We start from the raw sequence: 24,733 nt of genomic DNA, 5'->3' as shown, positions 1-24,733 counted from the left end.
GGGTAGCTGGGACTACAGGCATGCGCCACCATGCCCGGCTAATTTTTTCTATATATATCAGTTGGCCAATTAATTTCTTTCTATTTATAGTAGAGACGGGGTCTTGCTCTTGCTCAGGCTGGTTTTGAACTCCTGACCTTGAGCAATCCGCCCGCCTCGGCCTCCCAAGAGCTAGGATTACAGGCGTGAGCCACAGCGCCCGGCCAGTAGCGTGGTCTTTTAAAAACGTGAATCAGATCATGCCTCTTTTCTCCATAGGCTTTCAGTTTCCCATAGAGTAAGAGCTCTATTTCCTACCATGGCCTACAAGGCCCTGGATGATCTGGCCCTTGCCTCTCTTTAAGTTTACCTCATGCCACTCCCCTTGCTCACCACAGTCCACACTCACCTTCTGGTGAGGTTTCTTTTTTTTTTTTTTTTTTTTTTTTTTTTTGAGACAGAGTCTCGCTTTGTTGCCTAGGCTAGAGTGAGTGCCAAGTGGTCAGCCTAGCTCACAGCAACCTCAAACTCCTGGGCTCAAGCAATCCTTCTGCCTCAGCCTCCCAAGTAGCTGGGACTACAGGCATGCGCCACTATGCCCAGCTAATTTTTTCTATATATATTAGTTGGCCAATTAATTTCTTTCTATTTATAGTAGATGGGGTCTTGCACTTGCTCAGGCTAGTTTTGAACTCCTGACCTTGAGCAATCCGCCCACCTCGGCCTCCCAGAGTGCTAGGATTATAGGCGTGAGCCACCACGCCAGGCCTGGTGAGGTTTCTTATCACCTCCTGTTCTTGCATATTTTACACTCTTAACCTAGTAAAGATCTCTGACTACCCTTCTCTCCCCCACCAATCTAAATTAGGTTCCCCGCCTACATTTGCTCATAACATCTTGTACACCTTCCTAGTACACATAACCAGTTGTAATCATACATAAGAAGTTATATTTATATACTTGTATTTATTCATACGTATGATTATTTAATCTCTGCCTTCTCCACTAGGTATGATGCTCTGTGAGGACACCATGTTTATTGACCACTGTTATGCTGCATCATCAGCGCTGAGCACAATGCCTAAAAGTAAAAGATGGTATGTATGTCCCACACTGAGAAATCATTAGGCAAGCTAGGTAAGAGAATTTAATGTGAATCAACTTAAAATTTTATGAGAATTAAGTTTTACATGCATAAGTCTATATGAAATTATACACAGACACATAAATATATGAGAAACTGGTAATAGTGTAGCAAAAAGGAACACTGGCCTGAGAGGGTAGTGACTCTGTCACTAATTAGTTGATGACCTAGGAACTGTCACTTCCTGTTAGTCTCCATCAATGAATGCTTCTCAATATAGGTGTGGCATTGCCCCCTAGTGTTGGAGATTTTAGTTATAAGTGCTAGCAAATGATGACTTGATTATATTTTCTAAAATAGTCATGCCTGAGAATTTGTATGTTGAAATACAACTAATTTTTTTATAAATTACCGTCTTTGTACTTTTTATATTATAAATAGGGCATTATTTTCATTTAAAACAAAATCAGTACGTAAGTAGTTATATCATTTATGAATTTCATTTTAGGCTAATAAAGGGGACATTATGAAAATATTTATTAAAAAAAGGAGTGTTGGGTAAGATAAGTTTGCCACTGGATTAGGTGATGCCTAAAATTCCTTCAAGTTTTTACTGCAATGGTTCTAGTCTTTAATAATGAAAAGAAATCTTTTTATTTTGTTCTTTTTGTGTTTTCAGCTATAATCCTGCCACTGCACTCCAGCCTGGACAACAGAGCAAGATCCTGTCTCTGAAAATAAAAAATACATAAATAAAAGAAAGAACATAGCTCAGGTACTAATGGCCAAAAAAAAAAAGAAAAAAAAAAGAAAAAAAAAAAGAAGAAAGGGCTTCTCACTATGAGATTAAGTTCGTAGATTTAAAATTGCAATCTCCCTACTCCCCTTCCCTGTTTTAAATTTTTTTATCAGTTATGGCATACGATGCATTTTAACCACTTATTTTTAAAGTTGATAGCTTCTTCTCCCCTCTCCCTCACTCCAACACACCCATTACAATAGGAACAGGGAATTTTGTCTGTTTTTCTTACCATTGTATTCCCATATTCCCAATGTATGGAACAGTGCCAGGCACACAGGAGCTCAACGAGTACTTGTAAGAATGGGTGAAGAATACACGCAATAAGCAAAAATGACCTCTTCGAGCGCCACTTGTACCAGAGTTCTAGGAGGCACACCGGAGGGACCAGCAAATTTACTAAGTTTTGTGACTGAGGCTCCCTCAGTGTTTGTAGAGACTGCGATTGCATGCTTCTATTCTTGGGCGACGAGTGCAGTTTGTGAAGCTGACGTACAAAACAGCCGTGCAGGCAGGACCGAACTAACAATATTTTGCACGGAAGTCCGCTTGTTCTCAAACTCACACCAACAGAAACACGTTATTGTAGTAAGTGCATGGGCGTTCCATTCTCTTGAGCAATCTGCACATGACAATTTAGGATATTCCCTCACTGGAGATTTTTGGGGAAGATGGGATTAAGGGTGGCGGCTCTAAACTGCGGAGAGACAGGGAAACCAGTCAACGTTCGCTTTTCCCAAAACAAGTCTGTACTAAGTCCCACCCTAGATCAAATCCCGCGCTCTTCGCACCCCAACCTGCCTCCACCTCCACTCCGCCTCCTTAGATATCTCTGGTGGGCGTGGCACAGGAGGGACGTTCTCGGCTCCCCCCAAAATGGATTAAGCTTGTCTCGAGTTTTGGGATCCCGCATTTCAGCAAACTTCGAGAAAACAGAACCACTAGCGAAAACCGCCGACCATATGACATTGGAGCACCACACGCGGACGGAGAAGGAAGCAAAACACGAAGAAAGGCAGCAGTCCAGCAGCCACGTGAGGTGGGCGATCCCGTCCGCCTTCGGAGTGAGGACTTCAACTCCCGGCTTGCCTCTGGGCGGTTACCCTCCGAAGACTACAACTCCCAGGGTGCTGTGGGAGCGGCTGCCGCAACCTCCCACTCAGCCGCCCGTGGCTCCTCCCGCCCCTCCCCCGCCCCTCCCGGCCGGATCGGCGTGCGCCTGCGCACGGGAGGCCGGCGGAGTCTTACCCTAATGTAAGATGGTGGCCCGTCTGGCTGTGGAACCCACCGAAAGCTGAGAGTCTCTCTCTCAGCCGTAAAGGTCGGACTCGCTGAAGGAATCAGGCCCGGTTCTGAAGAGTTTTTTCCCCGACACTCGTTCAGTGGTCTCTTGTGAAGACGCGGCAGCGCGTGGAGTCGGCTAAGGGAAAAGCGAGGCAAGGCAGGCGGGTGAGTCTATGCGGGGCTGGGCTTAGGGGAAACCCGGGGCTGACCGGCTACGAGAGAGCGGAGGCTTCGCAGGGACTGTGCAGGCCGCACCCCCCTTTCTCCCCACCCCCAGCCTCATCTTCACCCTCCTCCTCCTTGGTCTTCCTCCTCCTCCTCCTCTTCCCCCTGCTCCCCTTTACGGCATAGCAGTTACCATTAGGAAAAGCGAGCGGGGCAGAAGGCAGCGCGGCGGCAGCACCGACTTTCCTTGGAGAATTTCTTTAAGTGGGGAACCGAGGCGGCTTCTTGTTTCCAGCTTTTTCCCCTACGTTTTTATAGGGGTAGGATTCTTAGGTCTCGGTCCTCCTTGTTTCCCCAGCCCCTTTCCCCATGTCTGACGTCTTTTCCCACCGGCCCCCGTCTCCCAAGACCAAAGCCATCACTTCCACTCTGACCCGTGTTGGCTGCTGCTGCTCATTAATCCCACTGCTCATTACCCACTCGTCCTGCTGCTTGTTTTTTGCTCCACTGCTACCACTTTGGAGTTAGCCTTTGCCCCTCTCTGGTGCTTGCAGTCAGCCTCCAGTGTATCTGCCACACGAGAGCTTCTTCCGATTTGCAGTCTATCTTTTAACCACATCTGTCATCTTAAAGCTTCCCCTTAAATATTTAGATTATGCTGCTGTTCCTTCTAACCCACCTGTTCCTCAGCCTTCTTGAGAATTGTCAGTCCCTTCCCTCTTTCCTACAGAGATCCTTTCAACATACACTTCCAGAAAAAGGGATGCCCCGTGTTGGCCCTTGAAAAGTAAAGGAAGTTGGGAAGTGAATGAAGTGAGGTAGGATACTATTAAACGTTATTCAGGCTATTCAGGAGAGGAACGTTTTCGTTTTGCTTTCTGTGATCTATTTGTCGATTATTATCTCTGTTGGGATGTGTCTCCCCCCCCCCCCCCCCCCCCCCCCCCCCGCTTTTTCCTTTTGGACCAGTTTCACCATGCTACTAAGCGTTCTTTGCATTGCCTCCCCCCAGGACACTTAGTGTGGGCTCTGATTATATCAATAAATATTAGGCTGAGCATTTCAAAATAAGATAAATCTGGCAGACGCACGAAATTCATATGTGAACTCCACAAACAAATATAAGTGATCTTTTAATTGTATGCGGGTTACATATCCCTCCTATATTGAGAATTGATTTTTGACTAAGTAAATTAAATTGATGTTCAGCTTAATTGATGACATTTTATTTATGGTTTGAGTGGAAATTTCCTCTCCAGTTAATATCAGATTTACATTTGGGAAGTTCTCTCTTTTGACATATCTAGGATGATAATTATCTCAATAAATTGTCTTCTGTTGAAAATCTATCATGTATGTATGCAAAAGAAAAATTGTTTTTTTTTTCACGTGAACCTAAATTCCTCATATTTTTTCTATAGAAAAGAAGGGGGCTGGGACAAGAATGACAAAGCTCTGCACATATATGCATTTGGTGGAATTCATTGTCATTGTTATTTACAATAAAAAGCAGAAAACTGGAAGCAAGAGGTGGCCTATAATGTCCATGCTTTGGTGAAAGCAAAATTGAAATGTAATGACTAATGGCAGAATGGGAAGAAGGAGCCCTTGCTATAATCAGACCACTGTGAGATAAAGAATTACCAGAAAAGCAAACAGGATTACATAGTTCAGATACATCTCAAGTTTAAACATAAATAAGACATTGTGTTCTTAAGATATATATAAAAATGTTTAAAGTCATGGTAACAATCTCATGCAGCAATCTATCTCTTATTTGCAAAAGTAATAATACCTTAAGTATAAATAAGAATACATACAGTTCCTTTTTAGTCACTTTTGCACATTACTGGATTGCTGTAATTTTTACAAATTTTACCTATAAAACTTGGAGTCTTACATTTGGTGCTGTGTTCGCTTGATTGAGATAAATGGTCTGTTTTACCAAATGTAAACTAAGGTTAGAAAAGCTATTTATAAAACTACTTTTTTCTTTTCAGCCACTTAAGCCCCATTTGGTGAAAATAAATAAATCTCTACCCTTATTAGAGTGAAGCAACTTACACAGCAAATGTTGTTCTAAGTTACAACTTGAGGTTTTCAAAAAGATATTGCTTACACTTAGTTTATCAGTAGGAGTGTGTGTAATACAATTGATCTTAAACTGTAAGTTAAAATTTTTCCTTTTTTTTTTTTTTCAATAATACACTGGTGGAGAAGCTTTTCCACTTTGAACAATCCTAACAGGTTTAGAAACACTTGGCAGTCATACTTGGCTGAATTGTAAGCAATGTGTTCTAGGAGAGGACTGTTTGTCTGGCATAAAGGAGTAAATGGTTTTAATACATCTTTTCTTTTAGAAAGGTATTTTGTCTCACTAAGTATTTTCTCAAGTAATTTTCTCCCTCTGTACTTTTTTGCCTGCAGTCATCGAATTCTTAGTTTCAGTCCTCTGCAGTCAAAATGAATTTGCGTTGGGATTTTTGGTATGATTAAAGAAGATACCTAAAATTGTTTAGCATTTTAATAGGAAAAAGGGAACTGAGATTTCTAAATATTTTTGTATGATTTAAGCTTTTAGATATAACATTATGAACATTCCAGCTTCATACTTTCAGAGTTTCTTTTGATAATTTGGAATACTTCCTGCCAGGTTCAGTAGTTGACTTCTTCAGATGAATAGATTATTCTATAAGGTTTTGAACATGAATCACTTAAAGTTGGCTTATTATAAAATTTGTTTTCAGAAAGTCGTGTAGACCAATCCTTAATTCTGTTAGTTTGAAACAATTATAATCAAATGGCAAAATACAGGAAAATAAAAGTGTTTTGTAATGCCCTTCAACTTCAGTCTAAATGGAAGTACTAATGATAACTGGCAACTCTTTACTTTGTAAAAGAAAGAAGGCGTTGCCTAAGGATAAACTCCTAGCTTAAGGGGAGTGTTTGTTTGTTTGTTTAAGTTTTTATGTGCTTTAAGAGAATGAAAAAATACCTCCTCAGTTTAAGCAGTTTGGTTTTAGAAATTTTGCCTTTCTCCTCCTTACTCCTGGTTTTAAAATGAAGCTATGCTCTTCATTTTAATACATTTTTTATGTGACTGCAAATAATGCTTGATTCAATATATTTAAACTCAGTGTTATTGGTTAAGTAAAATAGTTTGAATTTGTGAAAACTTCAGCCTCTCCTGAAATTGAGTTAGGTCTCTGTCAGTAACTATAGTACTGTCTTGACTTTTTGTGAGGGAATTACATTCAGTTCAGTTGGTTCCGAAGAAAACAGTAGGGAAATAGGTTATAGAGATTTTTGCTGTTCTAGAAACAGTATAACTAGAATGTACCACATACTTTTCTCAAAGGATTTCTTAATCTAAATGGAACTTGTAAATGGTTTTCATCCCACTGGAATATGTATTGGATAAAACTTCTTTAACACATTCTGAGATTTTATAAATTTTATGTTACCTCAAAGATAGTAGGAAAATCTGCAAATACTCATTCTTGAGTAAAATATGACAATATCCCTGATATTTTAAAGATTGAAATACACATTTCTCTAAAAGTTGAGAGTATACAAATTATAAAGATAGCATAATTGACTCAGTTACTTTTGTGATGCAGAGAAAGAAGATAAGTGGGACTTTTTAATCTCTTAACAGTTTTCTAAAAGAACTTTTTTCAAAATTGCTTTTAATCTTGTTTTGTTGCCTTCATTAGAAAAGATTATGTGGTGTAAATGTCAACTTCTCCAAATTTAATAGAATCTAGTGGGTTCTATTACAGATTTCTTTTTATGTTATTTTTTAATCATAAAGTTATTTAAAAAAATTTCAGCACCATTTTGTTCTCCTAGATTTTGGTAGCATGTTTTTCTTTTTTCAGAAGAGGGAAATTACACTGTTTTAAAAAATGATTGCTTTTACTTGCTAGGAAAACCTAATTTTAAATATAGTATAAGTACAAGGGAGTATGAGTTTATTTTTTTCCCTAAGAAGTTTATTTGGGAGGTTGGCTTCTTTATTATTAAACTCTGTTTATGCCAAAGAGTTGTCCCGTTTTAAACTTTAATTGCTTTGGGTGATGGCCAGATGATGTATTGCTATTACGATAAGCCTTCCTATTTGTATAGGTGTATATGTCAGCTATCTGTTAAAAAACAAAAATTTTTTTAGTTATGGTTGCTAAGTCTCTTCTCTTGAGTATTTAAAACAATTATGGAGTAGAGTTGGAAATCAAAATAATCAAAATTGGCTTGTATATATGCTCAAAACCAGTTTGGAAAAAATGTCAAGGCAAAAAACCAGTGTAATTAGAAGAATAAAGTGTTTCACTTAAAAATAGTAGGTGTGGCATTACTGCTTTCAGAAGGAATTAGTGAATGATGTTGTAGGCAAAATAGTATTGAATTTTGAAAAGCAGTTATAAACTGAAATTTCAAAGGGGAGCAATCCTTAACAGCAACAAACAGATACACTGTCATTAAGCCAAATATCTGAAATTTTTAAAGCATATTTTTCAATCCTTGGATTAAAGTGGAAGTGCTAATTTTTCTAATTATTTAAGAACCTATTCATTTCCTATTAGGGCATCAGATGTCTTCAGATTATATATTTCTGGAAATAACATTGACTGATTTGAGTTATTATTGAACATCGGTTATAGCAACTTTTTCTCCTTTTCCTTTATTTCTGCCTCCCATATTTTGCCTGTGTTTTTTTTTCACCTGATTTTTTAAAAATTTTCAGCAATTATTTGTGTGGACCCTCTTGTGAATGCTGTCATTGAGTGAAAATGTGTAATGTAAACAATATTGCTTTTGTTGGTAAGATTAATTTCCTTTTGATGGAGATCACCTTCATTTTGATTATATTTTTTTCCTCTACTTATTTTTACTAATTCTTCAGTGAGAATTAGGATGCTGTAAGTTTCCTGTCAAATTAATTCTTTCCAGAAACCTTTTTTTACTCTCAATGGGGTTCTAGGTATTTGTTGAGTGAAGAAAGTGTTATAATGTGTTTTGGTTTTGTAGTTTAAAATGAAGTGAAGACATCATCGGTATTTTTTCAAAAAGAAACTTTTTGTGAAAAATTTTAAGCAAGTACAAAAGTAGATATGAACGGCCATGTAGCTATCACTCAGCTTCATAGATTATCACCTCATAGCCAATTTGGTTTCAACTATACCCCCATTCACTTTACCTCTCCTCGCCTTACTCTTTGCTCTGCATTATTTTGAAGAAAATTCTAGTTATCATATTATTTCGTTTGTACTAGAACTCTTTTGGCATAATAAAATACCTTCATTTTTAAAATCAGGATTATTCAGCTTTTTTCACATAGTCTTTTATTGTTTATTATAGACTCACTTCTTAGAAAATGGTACAGCCTCTTCTTAGAGTTTATTATCTTGTCAGGAACACTTTCATAGTGATGTAGCTATTATATTATTATGAAATAATATATTCATATAATAATATAAATAATTTGTGCTACATACAGTCTGGGTCCAGGATGTTAGTATGAGGATATCTTCAACATTCTAGGAGTGAGGTTTCCTGGAGAAAGTGGGACTTGAATAAAGAATATGTACTATTTTTATAGGCGAGCATCTCCGGGAGAACATCTCATACATTCTGTGTAGGGAATGGAAGCATATCTTCATCCATTTTATGCTGCTATATAACAAAATACCACAGACTGGGTTATTTGTAATGAACAGAAATTTATTTGGCTCACAGTTCGTGAGGCTGGGAAGTCCAAGAGTGTGGCGCCAGCATCTGGTGAGGGCATTCATGCTGTGTCATGGTGGAAGGCAGAAGAGCAAGAGAGGGCAACAGAGCAAGAGCAGAGGGGGCCAAACTTGATTTTTATTAGGAACCCACTCTCACAATATGGCATTATTATGTCTTTCAGAGTCCTCATGGCCTAATTACCTCTTAATGGCCATACCTCTTAATACCATCACAATGGCAGTTACATTTTCATATGAGTTTTGGAGGGGACAAACAGTCCATAGTAAGGCATGAGCAAACACTTGGTGGTGGGGACCAGCATGATGTGAGATGGATTTAAGGACCCTACTCTGGAATAGTGTGTTCATTTCTGGGAATGGTAACATAAATTTGGATAAGTAGGGTAGAGCTAGATTATGAAAGGTATTTAATGTTAGATTGAATTTAATTTGCTAAACGATAAAGAGCCCATAGAGGTTGGTAGAGGGCAAAAGATAATATGATGACATTGTTTTTTAGAAAGATTCCCCTTTCAGTAGTGTGCAGCATACTTTGAGGCTAAAAGTTGAATTTTGCTTAAAAAATTAGAGACCAAGCCTCTGAGGTAAGGGACTGTTCTGAGAGATATTGGGGTGGAAATTTGACAGGATTTGGCAGCTAATTGATTCCATCTTCTCTTCAGTCCCTTTTGCCCTAAAATGTCACAAAGGTTTTGGAGAGTAGAGAATTAAAGAAGTGTGGTTTATTTGTCTTTAATAGTAAACTACAGTTTGTTATCCATGCCCAGCGTTTGGAAAGGAAGTGATACGTGATTACTCAAATGACAACCTCCCCTAAATATTTCAGTAAAAAGATCCACCAGTGTTTTTGAATGACTTGAGAAATTCATTCTCTGGAGAAAAAGAGCTTGGAAAATAAAGAAATATTATCTCTATAATGTGATAGTAAGAGACAGAACATATTTCATTTGTAAAAGAGAAATTTATGCCTCATCTGCTTTGTATGTATATATTAGTTAAAAGGGGTATTTAGAGACTTCTTTTATTTGAATAGCTATAACCAGTAAATATTATAGGATATCTTTAAATTTTAACAATGGCCCGATTACAGCTGAAGAAATGGCAGAAAATTCTGATGAAGTAGGACATTAAATATTGCCAGCCTCAAGCTCCCTTAAGGACAGAGAAGGTTAGGTCAGCAGGCTGAAGGAGAATGACTGTAGGGATATTGTGAAATGAAAATTTATTCTTTGATTTACTTGGATATACTTTGTTTTGCAAAGGTAATATTAAGACAACAGCAATCGTCTGATTAAACATCAGCAGTTATTTGATTTGTTTTGGTTGGATTTTTTTTTTTAATTCGAAGACCGTTGAAGTTATTCTTTGTTTTCATGTGTTAACCCCATCATTAAGCCAACTTTCTGCATCTGTTGTTTATTTCTGGATATTATGATTTGTCTTGTGAAAGAAAATTTCACATTTTATTTTATTATTTATCTATTTGTTTTCTGAGACAGTCTTACTCTGCTGCCCGGGCTGCAGTGCCGTGGTGTCAGCCTAGCTCACAGGAACCTCAAACTCCTGGGCTTAAGCAGTCCTCCTGCCTCAGCCTCCTGAATAGCTGGGACTACAGGCAATGCACCACCATGCCCAGCTAAGATTTTCTATATATTTTTAGTTGTCCAGCTACTTTCTTTCTATTTTTAGTAGAGACCAGCTCAGGCTGGTCTTGAACTCCTGACCTCGAGCTATCCTCCTGCCTTGGCCTCCTAGAGTGCTAGGATTACAGGCATGAGCCACTACGCCCCGCCACATATTATTTTAAAGCTGTGAAAGAAGGTAGGTTTCTTGCTTCTGGCTTTGTAAGTGGTAGATAAATAATCTACTGTTGCTATTTACTCCTGCTTTCTTCAGAATCTCAGATATTCCTCCTCTACTGAATTTATAGCATATAGATCTCAAAGATTCTCACAGTTGAGTCTGAAAACATCTCAAGCTCAGGGTGCTTACAATTTAAAAATTAAACTGATCTTAATTTTACCAGTCATTTTCTTTCCTCTTATTGTAAAAGGGAATAATGCCATAGACCTTTTTGGTATTGGGGCAATATCAATAATGATAAAGATGATGATGCAGTATAGTACATGCTTGGGAAATAATCTTTTTTCATTGACATCCCTCTATCATTAGACCTCCTTAATTCTTGTAATGTGGCAGAACTATTTTTGACATATTTTTACTACTGTATTTAGCTGGTCATGTGTGCTATTGGATATGATCACTAGAATAGAAAGCTATTACCTTCTCCTTGGGGGTTAACTTTAACAGAGGCTTTTTTTTTTTTCCGGCATATTATGGGGGTTAACAGAGGCTTTAATGTGGCAGTTTCAGATTTGAATTGAGATCGTTGTGCAGGAGAATCTTTTTTTTTTTCCTTTTATTATTTGTTTCTCTTCTTTTTTTATGCAACAACCCATTCCAAATACAGGAGAATCTTGAGAAGGATTATGTATCATTGTCATTGCCCCCAGGGTGTGTAGAAGGGAAGTAAATATCAAATATGGACTATAGGAGAACCTTAGCATTTGAAAATAACTTCAATGATAGCTGCCAATCTAGTCTTTTCCCCAAGAAATTTGTATTTAGTCTCTTATAAGTATGGAATCACTTATGAGAGTGTCATAATAAGTTGCAGTAGATGACAGGGAGGAGAAAACAGCTGCCTGCTTCAAAAATCTCTTCAAGATAGTTTGAGAATAAGAGACTAATTTGAATCAATCTCAAATTATTAATAGTTTATGTATTTTTTATTCATACAGTGCTTGAGAAATAAGTTGGTTTTTTGTGAGGGGCTTTAGGGGTGCCATGGATAGCCAGGAGGGTAGGCGTATTATATACTCAGGAAAAGGGAAGAAAGGCAGAAAGTAAAGTGGGAAGACTTCACATTCTAATAGTAGCTACTACACATTTTTGCCTAAGGCATTGATGGCATTGTTCCTTTGCTGCCTTTAATCATATACATTGTTTTCTTTTCTAACTTAGGCTGTCATTACTAGTTGGAAAGGCTACAGTCTTTTGCCTTTTCCAAACCAAACTGGTGTCCCTGGTTTGTGCATTTGAATCTCTCCATCTCAAAACCTGACAAATGCATGTGTTTTCGCTGCTTGAAGGGAAGGGGAAACTGGAAGGAGATGAAAATGATAGTATGGTATTCCCCAGATGCTCAAGTTAGGATTCTTTTATAGAAGAACCTCTGCCTTTCAATTTTAATTTTATGTAATCAATTATAAAATAACTCCACAAATTCTCATTGTGTCCTTAGAAACCTTTTAAAAGGTCCTTTAGCCATAGAATTAGTGATAGCTTGAAGAGTACCTATGTAAGTTAAATGCTTAGTGGTAGTTTTGGGATTTTTTTTGCTTTTACTAAAATCTTTTCTGTCATACTGGACCTAGTCCTAATTGTGAATTTTGTTTCCAGAAAGTAAAGCTGGTAGTCTTACTTTAAGGTAGATAACTTAAATATTGTATTTAAATCTATTTTCATCTTGATGAAAGCAAGGATGGCAGTAAAATACTTTAATGTAGGCATGCTAACAAAAGAACATTAGTTAGTCCTCGGACATCATATAGTCTTTTGTCATGCCTAGCAAATATTTTCAGCAGCTTTGGGAACCTCTGAATAATTTACGATGTATTTGTGTTTATAGACTGTGTTTTTTCTTCTATGCTATTAAATTCTATAATTTAACAAACTTGACATACTATTTGTTTTTGTTTTTTGGGTTTGTTTTTTTTTTTGAGAGAGGATCTCACTCTGTTGCCCAGCTAGAGTGTAGTGGTGTCATCATAGCTCACTGCAACTGGGACTGCAGGCACATGCCACCATGCCCAGCTAGGTTTTTTATTTTTTGTAGAGACAGGGGTCATGATCTTGCTGAGGCTGATCTTGAACTCGTGAGCTCAAGCAATCCACCCACCGCATTCTCCCAAAGTACTAAAATTACAGGTATGAGCCACAATGCCTGGCCCAAACTTAACATACTAAAGGAAATACTACTCTTCATTATTTGGAGTAAAGGATAACTTAACACATTAACTGCCCTGCTAGTTTTTTTTTTTTTTTTTTTTTTTTTGAGACAGAGTCTCGCTTTGTTGTCCAGGCTAGAGTGAGTGCCGTGGCGTCAGCCTAGCTCACAGCAACCTCAAACTCCTGGGCTCAAGCGATCCTCCTGCCTCAGCCTCCTGAGTAGCTGGGACTACAGGCATGCGCCACCATGCCCGGCTAATTTTTTTTTATATATATATCAGTTGGCCAATTAATTTCTTTCTATTTATAGTAGAGACGGGGTCTCGCTCTTGCTCAGGCTGGTTTTGAACTCCTGACCTTGAGCAATCCGCCCGCCTCGGCCTCCCAAGAGCTAGGATTACAGGCGTGAGCCACAGCGCCCGGCCTGCCCTGCTAGTTTTGAGCCCAAGGCCTTGTGAAGCAAAACCTGGGCAAAGACCTGTAATTGGTTCCTGAAAATCTTACTTGTTGATGTTTTTGCTACAATTAATATTGATAAATTAATTCTAAAACTGGATTAAATGAATAGAAGTCAGTGAATTTCATTTTTCATTAAATTAGAAAAGGTGGTTTTGTTTTCGAAGTTTTTATTCTATTTTTGTAATAAAACACTGTGGCCCCAAGGAAAAAATTTTTTTTTCTAGTGTGGTGGTCTATATGTTAAATGACTTTATAGTTGAACATAGTTTTCATTAGCCTATAATTTTCAGTTTCAGCTTTCAAGTTGGCTTGTTTTTATTACTTCTGGGAGTATGCAGTGTAGTATGGAACCAGACTTACTAAGTGTGAATCTTGGCTCTGCCACTTACTATCTGTGAGACATAGGGCAAGTTGCTTTACCCGGAATCGAAAAACATTCACTTTTTTTAAAAAGACTTACCTTTTAATTCAGTACATTTTTATGTGTGTGTCTAGGTACTAGACATATGTTTTCAGTAGTTATTTGACCAGGTACAATTATAAGCAATATGTTTGAATGGGTAATCAAAGGACTGGCCTTTGTGAAATTCTTTTGAATCAGAGAGTAATGGAAAATGAACCTGGATAGATAGAATAGAAAATGATTTTTTAGTGTTTTGAACACATTTGAACACATTGAACACATTCATTAATATGAATATGAGGGGAATCATTGCAAGGTGTTTTCTTTTTTTTAACTCAGAAGAGTGATATGTTTAAAATAGTATTTAGGGGAAGATGATTTTGAATGTCTTTGGTAGCATAGAGTTATTTGACTTTATATCGATAGGATTTTTTTGGACTGTTTTGTTCACTAATCTGTCTAAAATGACCCAAACAGTACCTGGTTGATTGTAGGCATTCGGTAAATATTTATTGGATGAATAACCCTTAAAGGAGACTGTGATAACATAGAAAAGTGCAGTGGACTCAAACTTTTAGGGTTTCTGTCTTTCAGGGGTAGAAGTGGAAAAGGAACAATTTGAGAGGTAGAGTAAGACGGAAAAGTTTAAGTCTTGGAAAACAAAGGAAAGGATTTTCTGGGAGAGAAGTCAGATGGATAGGAAGATCTAGGATAGTGTCACTTCTAGGTAGCCAAGAAAATTTCAAGAAAAAGGAAAAAAGTTGACAAAGTCCAATACAACATACAAGGAGAATGAGAATAGGGAGAGAATTCTTTGGCTTGGTGGTGTGATGATCACTGACCACATCTCAGCAATTTCAGTAGACTGGGAATGGGAATGTAAATCAGATTAGTAAAGTTATGGTTAGCAAAGACTGTGATAAAGACTATTCAGTCAAGAAAATGACTGTAAAAATGGCAAGAGAACATTATAATAGCAGCATTCATAGTTATCGTATGTGTACTATAGGAGATTCTGTTAATTAAGAGATGAGAATACTTGAAGCAGTTTGTGCTGAATATTCTTAAATTTCATGCTACAGAAGATGTATTATTATTACACATGCTGCTTCAGGGCTCTGCCACTTGCTAATTATGTGATCTTGGGAAAATTGGCTTCATCTTTTTGTGCCTCAGTTTTTTCCCTTTTAAAGTGGTGGCAAAAGGAACGCCTATTTCATAGATCTGATGTGAGGATTAAATTATTTAACCTTTTAGAAACACTTAGAACAATGCTTGGTATGTGGCAAATGTTAGATAAATGTTAGCTATTATTATCATCCACTGTTGAAGTGAGGTAGAGTAGGATTGGAGACTTGAAGAGAAGAAATAGAAAAAAAAGATAAATTAACAAAATTATTGCTAATAGTGGCAAGACTAAGTGGAAAGGCCATAGGGCCTTTTCTCTGTGCTGTTTCCCCTGTCTGGAGAACGCTTTCCAAATATCTGCATAACCTATCTCAGCTCCCTCAGACCTTTGTTCAAAATAAATCACCTCTTCAGTAAGGCTTACACTATTTATATACATTTGGATTTCAGGCCTCTTTCCTCCAATATTTGCACTGTTTTACTTTTTTCTGTAACACTTATCTTCTAACATATCCTATAATTCACATATATACTATTTGTTTTTGCTCTCTTTCCACTATGGCAGGGATGTTTGATTTGGTCCCTGAATAGTATTTGGCACATATTTGGTTCTCAGTATGTGCTGGTTGGGTGAATAAGTTAATCTATCATTGAAGTGGGATGAAGGGAGAAACGTGTTCAAATGCTGGTGGTGATACTTTTTATTTTTAGAGAAGAGCCAGCTTTTGAGATTGGTGGACACTACATAGAAGTTTACCTTCTCAAAGACTTTTCCTTTTTCTCAGATGAGTTTCTGAGTTCATTTTGGTGCAGGTTTTCCTGGAAATCACTTGGGAAAACCATTTAGCTGAGGAAAGGAAAGTATAAAATGAATCTTTTTTGCTATAATAATTATTTTGCATCTGATTAGTTAATAAAAGCTTATCTTTGGGTGCTTATTTGATGCTAGATACTTTCTAACCTCTTATTATTGTTAGCTATTATTATCATCCACTTACAGGTACATTACAGTTTACTTGCAATCATCATCAAGGTTCACGGGGAAGCCTTTTGCACTGAGACCAAGAGCATGCTTTCCCAAACTGTTCCCTTCCATTAACAGAGAGCATCAAATACCACATTCCTCCCTCCAACATTCATGGCCTTGACACCACTACCTGCATTAGTCCACCAGGACTAAATTTCTTTTATCTCTTTTTTATGTCAATTACTACCAGCCTCCCATGTGACACTCATGTCTCCTGCTTTAATCCCCACAAGGTTCTGTGAATTTCCTATCTTTTCAGTCCTCTCCAACTCTTGAAATCTTGTTGTTGTGCAACTCAGTGGAATTCACAGTCTATTACCAGCAAAATTTCCTGTATCCTTGTTTTTTCTTTTCTCTGAACATTTCCCCTATATTGTACTGTTCTGAGGACACTGCTTTACCTGTGGCTTTGTTATATATTGGCAATTAATTTTTTAATTTTTTTCTGATATGCTATTAAGGATCAGCAGGGAGTCCCATGCACTACCTTTCCTGGCCAGGTACAGTGGCATGCTCCTGTAGTCCCAGCTATTTACAAGGTTGAGGCAGGAAGATCCCTTGAGCCAAGGAATTCGAGGCCAGCCTGGGCAACATAGCAAGACTGTCTCTAAAAACAAACAAACAAACAAACACTGTTAACAGGTTCTGTTGTTTATAAACCCTCATGTTTGCTGGTATCTACTGTAACCTGGGTTACTACTTTTCTTTTCTTGACTAATTTGGCTCCTAGCTCACTGTCATTCTTGCTAACAGTATGTCTTTTAATTCTTGGTAATTTCAATATATACCAGGTATGGTCCTTCTAATATTATGGTCTCTTAAGTTCTAAAAGTCCCTTCTCTAATGATCTTGCTCTCCAACCTATCTCAACCACTCCATGGTCATATCTTATACCTTATTATTACCAATAACTTGAACCTCTTCGTGATTTTTACTTTTTGAAACCCCTTTCCGACCACTATCTTTCTAGTTGGTATCCCAACTCAACAATCCTTTACTGTCATTGAGACCCCCAGTCCACTGATTCTAGCCCTTTTCACTGTCTCTTACCTCCTTGATTCCCTTTCTTCTCTTCTTAGCTTGTGTAATTCTATGACCAGTCTTACTCATTCCCTTTATTATGCCCTCAGCTCCCTTGCCCCTTTCTTGCTTTTTTATACTTACTTGGCAAAATCTCAATCTTAGTTAAATCAGCTCTCTGAGTACTTCATGTCACACCTGTACAGCTGAAAGTGACTGAAGAGAAACAAATATGATGACTGCTTTCACTTTAAATTCAAAGTAAGAAACCTCAGGTGACTCTTGACACTGTTTGGCAGTCGTGGAATATTCTATTTCCTTAATCCATTAAGTCTCCCCTTGGCTAGATGACTTAGTTTATACCTTTGCCTTTCTCTTCACATTTCCAACCCTTCTCCTCAGATTCACTCTCAGTTGATGGACTTGCTTTCCCCACTACACAGTGAGACTCTGTCTCAAAAAAAAAAGAAACATATCCAGAATTCAACCGTTTCTTTTTTTTTTTTTTCCGAGACAGTGTCTCACTGTGTTGCCCAGGCTAGAGTGCCGTGGCATCAACTTAGCTCACAGCAACCTCAAACTCCTGGGCTCAAGCATTCCTCCTGCTTTGGCCTCTCAGAGTGCTAGGATTATAGGCATGAGCCACCACGCTGGGCCTCAACGGTTTTCCCCATCTCCATAGCCACTGTCATCTCTTGCTGGGTTATTGCAGCAGCCTTCTAATGGGTTTTCCTGCTTCCACCTGTGGTCTCTGTAGTCTTAGTGCAGCAGTCAGAATGATCCTTTGAAAACATAAGTCAGATGGCAAGAGATTTTTGTACCACTTTTAGGAAATTTTATATGTCGATAAGATTAGAAATTGTTCTAGTTATTTTACTAAATCACATTGGCCCTGAAGGTACATTTAATGTAGACTTTTTTGAGTATGTCTGTCTGTGTGGGAGAGTAAGGAGTTGTCAGGGATGGTTTATGGTCTCCTTTGTTTCCCCTCACTAATGAGTCCCTTTCTCATCCTATGTACAAAAAGACACCTGTGTTCCTGAGGAAATTGGAAAGAGAAGGTCTGAATTGGTTGCTATTCCTGAAAGTTGCTTTCAATAGAATACTGGACCACCCTTTCTTAATAGAGGACTATTATTTCCTTACTACCTATAACCTCCTTTAGCAATACTTTGGCTTTCCCCGCAGCCCCTGCCAAGTTTAGCATCCTCTCTCTCTACTTGCCCTGTTTTCCCATACTCGCAGATGGAAACATATTTCTTAGGACTTTTGGCTCTATTTGAATTAGTATTTTATAATCTAAACTCTCTTCTGATATCCTGAAACCCATTCCATGGTTTCTATGTGAATTGGTTTTATTTTTGTTAATAACGTTTCCAAGAAAATGATACTGGACATGATAGTAAAAAGGGAAGTTGATACAAATAGGTGAAGAAGAAATCATGTGTGAAATTGTGGGGAAAATGAACGATATTTTTATTGGTTACTTTGACTGTACTTGTCATAAGCTAATAATGCTAATGATTTCTAATGGGGATATACTACATATAAAGAACCTTGGAGATTGGTTGGCAAAAAAGAACTTCACAGTTCATTTCTTTTATCTCCTTACATTCTTTTCTCTGAAGGCAAATGTTCTCTAATCAGTTTTCCTTTGATTCCCTTTCATAGAGCACTTATATACTGGGATCAACAGTCATATCACTATTATAGTATTGTATATACAGTACTATTAATTTCAGATTTTATTCAGATTATAACAATCTCTTGGTCTGAAGGTAGACATATCCCTGTTTCCTCAAGCTGTTTCCTAGATCTTTCCAGTGTGATACTCACTGGCCACATGGTACCTCCGGAACACATGAAATGTGGATAGTCTGAATTGAAATATATGTTAAGTAGAAAATATACACTGGAGTTAGAATCCTTAGTTAAAAAAAAAAAAGTATAAAACTTCTCATTTTACTTTTTTCCTAATGTGGCTAGTAGAAAATACTAAATTATGTATGTGGTTTACATTATATTTCTCTTGGACAGTACTATCTTAAACTTATTTTTCTCTTTTGCTCTAACATTTTCGGAGCTATTTTAACTCAGTTAATGATCTGATATATATTCACTAAAAATGATTTTGATATTATGTATTATAAAATTAATTTTTTCCTTAAGTGAATAACTTTTATGTTTTTGTTCTTTTAGTATTAACTGTCTCAAACCTTGAGTTTTCTTTATTTTTTTAAAAAGCATTTGACTTTTGCTATATTTTACCCATGGTACAACATAAGCATAATTTATTCTTTGTCTATATTGCTTGGAAGAATTTTCAAGAGGGAATTTAAAATCAAAAGTATCAGAGTTGATCTTTTCTATACTTTACTTTTTTTTTTTTGAGACTGAGTCTTACTCTGTTGCCTGGGCTAGAGTGCCGTGGCATCAGCCTAGCTCACAGCAACCTCAAACTCCTGGGCTCAAACAGTCCTCCTGCCTCGGCCTCCCGGGTTGCTGGGACTAAAGGCACATGCCACCATGCCTGGCTAATTTTTTCTTATTTTTTCATGCCACTGCGCCCGGCCCACTTCTTAACATTAGGACTATTCATAGTACATTTTATAATTCCTCCATTTTATTAACATACAATTTTAAAATTCAAAGGCAGATTTTATCTGGTGAAAAAGAAAATGGATTGGCATTTTATGTATGAGGAAAGAGATTTTGTCTGCTTGAACATATGACCCAGCAAACAAATTAAAAAACAGAAGAAAAAACCTGCACTGACTGATTCTGCTGTCACACATTTTATAAACTGTTATATACTTGGACCCTAACAGTCATTACTTTTGGATTCCCCCCACCACATGTTATGATACTGCAGAGATTTATGGGGTTTTTTTTATATTAACTGTTTTTTAAAAAATCTTTTGAAAAAAAGGTTTATGTAGAGTTCAATGAATGCTTTTTAGGGTTAAGTCTTCAATGTATTTAAAACCAAGTGGAATGTGCGTAGCTCAAATCTGAGTAGTTTTTAAGTGATCAACTCATTACTGAGTAACTGGATTATTTAAGGAGAGATGTTGACTTCTGAGCTCTACAGTATATTTCAAGAGCAATCCAGGAGATAGTTACCATCAATGTACTAACAAAAAATGACTTTCTTAGGCATTTACAAATAATTTATTTACTGAGGAACTGCTATTTTTACTGTTTTTAACCATTCAAAGAGTCAGTACCTACTTAGATATGGAAAGTTTTATAAAAGCACATTCGTAAGAGTATATATGAAGTGGAAAAGTTTGGGCCAACAAGCTTAATTTTTTTTTTTTTTTTATGATCAGAATTGAGAAAAAGACAGGTTTTATAAACAAGGACAATTAGGGCAAATGAAGATACCTAGGGCAGAAAAAATAGAGATAATGTAGCTAATAGGAATTAGGGGAAGTAAGAAGATAAATGAGGTTACCAAAGTTCACATTCTTGGATGCTCAGTAGAAGGATAACCTTGATAGACTAAAACAAAAATTTTGCCACTTATCTGTTTTCTGGATCTTAGTACTCTGTTTGCCTTTCTGGTTCCTTTTAAGCTTTGAGAATAGGCCTTATTTCTGTTGGCTATGCAGGCCTAGGTTTGGATTGATCCATAAGAGTAATTTCTGAATCTGTATTTTGAATGTTAATTCTTTGATCCTTCTTATTGCTGAGGTGTATTTCATGGTGTGGATGTACTACAGTTGAACCATTTACTTGTGTTTTTCTTTTTAATTAAAAACATTTTTTTCTTTATTCAAGATGCTACATTTTTTTTTTTTTTTTTTAAAGAGAGTCCTGCTCTGTCACCCAGGCTGGAGTGCATTGACACGATCATAGCTCACTGTACCCTCAAACTCTTAGGCTCAAGTGAAGTGATCCTCCCTCCTTAGCCTTTTTAGTAGCTGGAACTACTGGCACATGCCACCACCACCTGACTATTTAAGTTTTTGTAGAGATGGGGTCTTGTATTGCCCAGGCTGGTGTCCAACTCCTGGCCTCAAGTGATCCTCCTGCTTTAGCCTCCTAAATTGTTGGGATTACAGGTGTGTGCCACCGTGCCTGGCTGTTTACTTGTTGAAGGACATTTAGATTGTTGTCAGTTTTTGACTCTACTGAAAGATATGTTATGAATATCAACAGGTAGATTTTTGTATGAACATAAGTTTTAATTTCTCTAGGATGAGTGTCTAAGAGTAAAATTGCTGGGTCATCTGGTAAGTACATGTTTAGTTTTAAATGAAACTGCTACAGTATTTTCCAGTGCCCCTGTACAATTTTGTATTCTCATAAGCGTTGTATCAGTAGTCCAGTTTTTCCGTGTTCTAACCGGATTGGTTATCACTGGTTTTTATTGTGGTCGTTCTGATAGGTGTGAAATGATATTTTACTGTGGATTTAACTTGCGTTCCCTAATGGCTAAAGATGTTGAATATCTTTTCATGTGCTTATTGACCTTTTCTAATTCCTCTTCAGTGAAGTGTCTGCTTATGTCTTTTGTCCATCTTCTAACTGGATTATCTTTTTGCTGTGGAGATTTGAGAGTTCTTTATATATTCTAGATACAAGTTCTTTGTCAGATATGTGGTTTGCAGATCTTTTCTCCCAAGCTCTAATTTGTCTTTTCACCCTTTTTATAGGGTTATTCACAGAGCTAAAGTTTTTAATTTTGAGGAGGTTCAGTATGATAATTCTTCCTTTTGTGGATTATGCTTTTTGTGTTAAGTCTAAGAACTCTTTACCCATGCTAATTACTAAAGATCTTCTCTAAGTTTTTTCCTAAAAGTTTTATACTTTTACATTTTACGTTTAAGTGTGTGATCCATTTGGGAATAATTTTTATAAAAGGTATGAGGTTTAGGTTGATTTTCCTCTCTCATCCATGAAAGTCCCAGTCGTTCCAGCACCATTTATTGGAAAAGCTATCTTTATTGAATCGCTTGTGCCCCATTGTGAAAAGTCAGTTGGGCATATTTGTGTGGACCTATTTCTGGGTTTTCTGTTCTATGCCATCAGTCTATGTCTCTCTCTCCATTAGTACCACACTGTTTTGATTGCATTAGCTATGTAGTTACCCGTAACATCAGGAAGAGTAGTTCTTCCCACTTTGTTTTTGTGTGTTTTTTTTTTAACTGCTTTAGGTTTTTTAGGACTTTTTCCTTTTTTAAAATGAGTTTGTCTATAGCTACAAAAACCTTTCTAGTATTTTGCTAGGAATTGCCTTATACTTATAGATCATTTTGGGGATTATTGTTATCTTTACTATGTTATGTCTTCCAATCAGTGAAGATGGTCTCTTCGATTATTTAGATCTTTGATTTCTTTCATTAGCATTCTGTATTAATAATTTTCAGCATATAGATCCTGCACATATTTTGTTAGATTTATATCTAAGTATTTTATTTTCTTTGTGGTGATTATAAATGGCATTATATTTTTAATTTGGGTTTTCATATGCTTATTGTTGATACATAGAAGTGTGATTGATTTTTATATGTTGATCTTGCATCTTGTAACCTTGCTGAACTTATTTATTCTGGGGGATATGGAGTAGATTTCTTGGGATTTTCTAGGTAGTCATGTCATCTGCAAATGGACAGTTTTGTTCCTTCTGTTCCAGTCTATTTGCCTATTATTTTCTTACTTTACTGTGCTAGCTAGAATTTCTGTAACTATGTTGAATAAGATTGATGAGAACAGCCAATTTTGTTTTGTACTTGAGCTTAGGGTGAAAGATAATTGTTTTTCACCATTGAGTATGATGTTAGCTATAGGGTTTTTGTATTAATAGATGTTCTTTGCCAAGGTGAGGAAGTTGTTCTCTATTTCCAGTGTGTTCAGAGTTTTTATCATGAATTTTATCAAATGCTTTTTCCTTCAATGATAAGAGCATGTTATTTTTTTTTCTTTCTTTAGCTTTTGGTTATGGCTGATTATATTGATTGGTTTTCATATGTTGAACCAGCCTTGCAAACCTAGCATAAATCCCATCTGGTTGTGGTTTGAGGTTTTTTTATATGTTGCTGGATTTTATTTTCAAATATTTTGTTCAGGATTTTTGCATCTAAGTACATGAGAGAAGTCGATCAAAGAGGTTTTTTTCCGCCCTCTTTTTTTTTTTCTCATTTTTTGTAGTGTCTTTGTCTGATTTTCATTCCAGGGTAATATTGGCCTCATAAGATGAGTTAGGAAGTGTTTCCTCCTCTTATTTGGAAGAGATTATGTAAAATCTCTATGTAGAATTAGAGTTAATTCTTTAAATTTTTGGTACAGTTCTCTAGTGAAGCTTTCTTTTGGGGGGATTTCTTTTGGGGGAGCTTTTAAACTGTGAATTCAGTTTCTTTAATGGTTATAGGATTATTCCAATTATCTGTTTTATCTTGATTGAGTTTTTGCAGTGAGGGGGGTTGTATAACTTCAAAATTTTTTCTATTTTTTAATTGTAGATTGACAAATAGTTGTTGGTAGTCCGTTATTTTTGAAGAATTGGCCATTTATAAGTATAAAGTTGTTTTCCTTATTGTCCTTTAAATAGCTGCAGCATCTGTAGTGATAATCCCCTATTTCATTCTGATATTAGTGATTGTGTTTTTTCTCTTTGTCAGTCTTGCTAGAGGTTTATCAGTTTAATTGTCTTTTATAACAGTTTTTTGTTTCATTGAGTTTTCTGATGTTTTTGTGTTTTCAATTTTATTGATCTTTACTCATTTATTATTTCCTTCCTTCTGCTTGCTTTGGGTTTATTTTCCTCTTCTATTTGTATTTTCTCAAGGTAAGAGCTAATATTATTGATCTAAGACCTTTCTTCTTTTTCCTAATGTAAGCATTTAGTGCTATAAAGTTTCCTCTTAGCATTGCTTTAGCTGCATTCAACAAATTTGATTTGTTGTGTTTTCATTTTCACTTAGCTTTATGTATTTTTAAAAATTTCCCTTAAGACTTCTTCTTTGGCCCATGGGTAATTCAGTACTGTGTTGTTAAATGTTTAAGTATGTGGAGATTTACCTCTTGTCTTTTTATTCTTGATTTCTAGTTGGATTCCATTTGGTCAGAGAACATTCTTCTATATAATTTCAGTTTTTGAAATTTGTTGAGCTTTGTTTTATAGCCCAGGATATTGTCTATGTGTGTAAGAGTTCCAGGGCACTCAGAAAGAATGTGTGTTCCCTTACTTAATTTAACTTCCTAGTCTTACTGGAATACCACCGTATCTTCTTGTACAACTCCTCTGACCCCTGCCACATCCCTTCTTTTTGGTTTTTGTTCCCTGTTGGTTTGTGTAGCATCATTGACAATTTCTTTTTATCCTTATTTCTTCTCTTAGAATTTTTTTAACCATGCCTTATGTCGCATTTGACATTTTCTGTAGTTCTAAACAAAATTTCATATTCTTTGTTCTAAAAAGTCACTAGTTTTTATGTTGGCAGTATAATTTATACTTACACTAGTGGCAAATTGACTTTGAAATATTAGTAATCCAAGTATGTTTTTGTTATTTTTCCAAAAGTCACCCACAAAGTATGATCTCTGGATAAACCTAGACTGAATTAGGAGTTGTATGTTAAACTTATAGCTAGAAATTAAGTGGGAGGAAAATTTGAGT

The 24,733-nt window shown here is 36.6% G+C and overlaps 1 protein-coding gene across 6 annotated transcripts in view; it reads left to right on the top strand.

The window, feature by feature from the left end:
- Window positions 1-3,069: 3,069 nt before the first annotated feature.
- CNOT4 (CCR4-NOT transcription complex subunit 4) overlaps window positions 3,070-24,733 on the top strand; it is a 123,653-nt gene continuing 101,989 nt past the window's right edge. For all 6 annotated transcript variants that reach the window (XM_012744715.2, XM_012744717.2, XM_012744713.2 and 3 more), the window contains exon 1: window positions 3,070-3,311. The gene's annotated coding sequence lies outside the window, so the exon portion shown is untranslated. The remainder of the gene's footprint in view (window positions 3,312-24,733) is intronic.

The sequence above is a fragment of the Microcebus murinus genome, chromosome 9 (assembly GCF_040939455.1).
Source record: "Microcebus murinus isolate Inina chromosome 9, M.murinus_Inina_mat1.0, whole genome shotgun sequence".
Lineage (NCBI taxonomy): Eukaryota > Metazoa > Chordata > Mammalia > Primates > Cheirogaleidae > Microcebus > Microcebus murinus.
Note: the sequence above shows the minus strand (reverse complement) of the source record. Positions and strands in the feature narration are given on the sequence as shown.